This window comes from Otolemur garnettii, unplaced genomic scaffold, assembly GCF_000181295.1.
Source record: "Otolemur garnettii isolate 467f Iridium unplaced genomic scaffold, OtoGar3 scaffold00077, whole genome shotgun sequence".
NCBI lineage: Eukaryota > Metazoa > Chordata > Mammalia > Primates > Galagidae > Otolemur > Otolemur garnettii.
In genome coordinates, this window is record NW_003852472.1 from 3,594,534 (window position 1) to 3,598,376 (window position 3,843).

Sequence of the window (3,843 nt, forward strand, 5' to 3'; positions counted from 1 at the left end):
CATCACAGCTCACAGCAACCTCCAACTCCTGCGCTCAAGCGAGTTTCCTGCCTCAGCCTCCCAAGTAGCTGGGACTACAGGTGCCTGCCACAACGTCTGGCTATTTTTTTTGGTTGCAGCCATCATTGTTGTTTGGTGGGCCTGGGCTGGATTCGAACCCACCACCTTAGGTGTATGTGGCTGGCGCCTCAGCCACTTGAACCACAGGTGCTGAGCCATGACAACATTTTTATAATATCATTTTCTACAGAGAGAATAGATAATTTAATATTTCCTCTAATGGTTGATTCTATTTTCTATTGATAGGAAGGCTCAGTGCCTGTAGCTCAAGTGGCTAATGTGCCAGCCACGTACACCTAAGGTGGTGGGTTCAAATCCAGCCCGGCCCCGCCAAACAACAATGATGGCTGCAGCCAAGAAATAGCCGGGCGTTGTGGGGGGTGCCTGTGGTCCCAGCTACTTGGGAGGCAGAGGCAGGAGACTTGCTTGAGCCCAGGAGTTGGAGGTTGCTGTGAGCTATGATGCCACGGCACTTTACCCAGGGGGATAGCTTGAGGCTCTGTCTCAAAAAAAAAAAAAAAAAAAAAAATCTTGAGATGAGCCCTAGCAAGGCTGGGCCTGCAAGTTTGTGGGGGGCCGTGGACGCGGGTCTCTATTCTGTAGGATGGGATGGGGTTTGTTAAAGTCGTCAAGAATAAGGCCTACTTTAACAGATACCAAGTGAAACTTAGAAGACGACAAGAGGGTAAAACTGATTACTATGCTCGGAAATGCTTGGTGATAGAGGATAAAAATAAGTACAACACACCCAAATATAGAATGATAGTCCATGTGACTAACAAGAGACATCATTTGTCAGATTGCTTATGCCCATATAGAAGGGGACATGATAGTCTGTGCAGCTTATGCACACGAACTACCAAAACACGGTGTGAAAGTTGGCCTGACAAATTATGCTGCAGCATACTGTACTGGCCTGCTGCTGGCACACAGGCTTCTCAATGGGTTTGGCATGGACAAGATCTATGAAGGCCAAGTGGAGTTGACTGGCGATGAATACAATGTGGAAAGCATCGATGGCCAGCCTGGTGCTTTTACATGCTATTTGGATGCAGGCCTTGCCAGGACTACCAGTGGCAATAAAGTTTTTGGAGCCCTGAAGGGAGATGTGGATAGAGGCTTCTCCATCCCTCACAGTACCAAACAATTCCCTGGTTATGATTCTGAAAGCAAGGAATTTAATGCTGAAGTACACTGGAAGCAAATCATGGGACAGAATGTTGCAGATTATATGTGTTACCTAATGGAAGAAGATGAAGATGCTTACAAAAAACAGTTCTCTCAATACATAAAGAACGTCACTCCTGACATGATGGAGGAGATATATAAGAAAGCTTATGCGGCTATATGAGATAACCCAGTCTATGAGAAGCCCCCCCAAGAGAGAAGTTAAAAAGAAGAGATGGAACCGCCCCAAAATATCCCTTGCCCAGAAGAAAGATCAGGTAGCTCAAAAGAAGGCAAGCTTCCTTAGAGCTCAGGAGTGAGCTGCTGAAAGCTAAACCAACCAATTTTATATGAGTATTTCTTGATTTAAAACAATAAACATATTCATTAAGCAATAAGAAAAAAAGAATCTTGAGATGGGGAGATTATCTTGAGTTATTGATGGGTCCAAAGTAATCACAGAAACCTTTTAAGAAGAGGAGGAAGGCAGAAGAAGGAGCTGTGATAACAGGATCAGGGGTCAGCGTGGAAGGGGGACACAGGCAAGGAATGCAGGTGGACTCTAGAAGCTGGGAAACACGAGGTACAATTCTCCCTGGGAGCCTCCAGAAAGAATCTTGACAGCTTCATTTTAGCCCCATAAAACCCATTTTCTGACTTATAACCTACAGAACCGTCAGATAATAATAAATCTGTGCTGTTTAAAGCCATGAAATCTGTGGCAATTTGTTACAGCAGTAATAAGAATCAAAGATGTGTGGGGGAGAAGAGTCAGAGGGGAAGGACACAGCAACTTTTATGGGGTTAATACCTTACTTTGACAAATTTAGGGAAATATATATGCACATATCACTAGGACCCTCCCCAAGACCACAGAAGGGGCCAGTGCAACAGAGGGGCCCAAGAGATAATGTGTCATTAGCTTCATGGCAAAATCAACCTCGGTTTATGTGAAATGAACCAAAAATTCCATGCTTTATCTATTTAAAATATACAATCTGATATCAGGTGAAGTTTCCAATTTTTTGCCTTACTTAGGTTATCATCAGTAAAAAAGATCTTTTTAAAAGAATTTTCTTCATGATAAAATAGTCATATTATAAAAATTTTAGCAAATATGTGTACAGAAAAGTACACAGAAGGAAAAAAATCACCTGTAATTCCATTACCCACCATAACTACACTACACATTTTGAAATGTGCATACATGCATATATAACCTTTAAAAACAAAATTGGAAGTATACTACTGTATATAGGTTACATTATGAATTATTTGCTTAATTTTAAGTTTTGAACCATTTCTCAAAATGCAAGTCAATTATTCCGAAAAGCGTGACTTTAAATGAATATATAACATCTTATCCTTCCATACATCATAATTTAACCATAACATTACTGAGAAGTTTTTTCATATTACAAATAACACTACAATGAACATACATGAGTGTACATATTCCCATGGATGTTTGATTATTTCCATGGGATGGAATCATATGAGTGCAACACCTGAGTCAAAGAATTGGGTTCTTGAAATATATTACAAAAATAGCATTTTGGAAAGGCTATACTCCCACCAATACTCAGGGGAGCCAGTGCTTCCCATGTAAGCACTGAGAAGCATTATTTGTAGGCTGAACTCAGTGACTTGCTTTCCAAGAACAGAATATGAAAAGAGAAAAATAACTTTATAATGGAGAAATGTGGCAGATACTACCTGTGTTACTCAGGGTTCTCCAGAGAAACAGAACCAAGTGGAGATACGCAGATATACATGGGTATAATAAAACAACGTAAGAAAAGGGGTCATGCAATTACTGAGGCTAAGAAGCCACCCCAATCTGCCATGTGCAAGCTGGAGCCCCAGGAAAGCCAAAGCCCTGAGAACAAAGAACACCAAGGAGCACTGAGGGTACAAGATCAATGTCCCAGCTCAATGTCCTAGGCTGAGAGCAAATCCAACCTTCCTCTGCCTTTTTGTGCTATTCAGGCCTTCAATGGGCAGGATGAAGCCCACTCACACCAGATAGGGCCACCTGCTTTACCCATCCACCCATTCAAGTGCTAATCTCTTCTGGAAACATGCTCACAGAAACTCCCAGAAATAACATCCAACCAGCTATCTGGGCACTCTGCGGCCCAGTCAAGTTGACACATAAAATTAACCATCACACTACTTTAACTGAGTGATCCAGGTATTTAACATCACCAATAATAAACCATGTTCACATCATGTATCGCACACATAGGATGTGAGGCAAGGGCCACTTCACCTTATGGTCTTTTTTCCAAAAACCCCTAATGCCAGACTAAACACAAGGAAAACATCAGGGAAATCTAAATTGAAGACAACTGAGTAAAACACCCAATCAGTACTCTTGAAAACTATCATGGGTGAGAAAAACAAAGCAAGACTGAAACTTCACAGACCTGAGGAGAATAAGGATATGATCACTAAATCCAATGTGGAAGGTATCACAGCATGGACCCCAGAACAGAAAAAGGACATTAGTATGATAGGAAAGCTGATGAAGCTTGGCGCCTCAGGCTCAAGCGGCTAAGGCGCCAGCCACATACACCTAAGTTGGCGGGTTCGAATCCAGCCCGGGCCCGCCAA

At 42.2% G+C, this 3,843-nt stretch overlaps 1 protein-coding gene and 1 pseudogene across 4 annotated transcripts in view; one reads left to right on the forward strand and one right to left on the reverse strand.

Annotated features, from left to right (window-relative positions):
• Positions 1 to 3,843, reverse strand: part of LOC100946636 (general transcription factor II-I repeat domain-containing protein 2B) — a 63,675-nt gene that overhangs the window by 46,178 nt on the left and 13,654 nt on the right. The gene's annotated exons all lie outside the window — the stretch shown is intronic.
• Positions 670 to 1,592, forward strand: LOC100947478 (annotated as a pseudogene).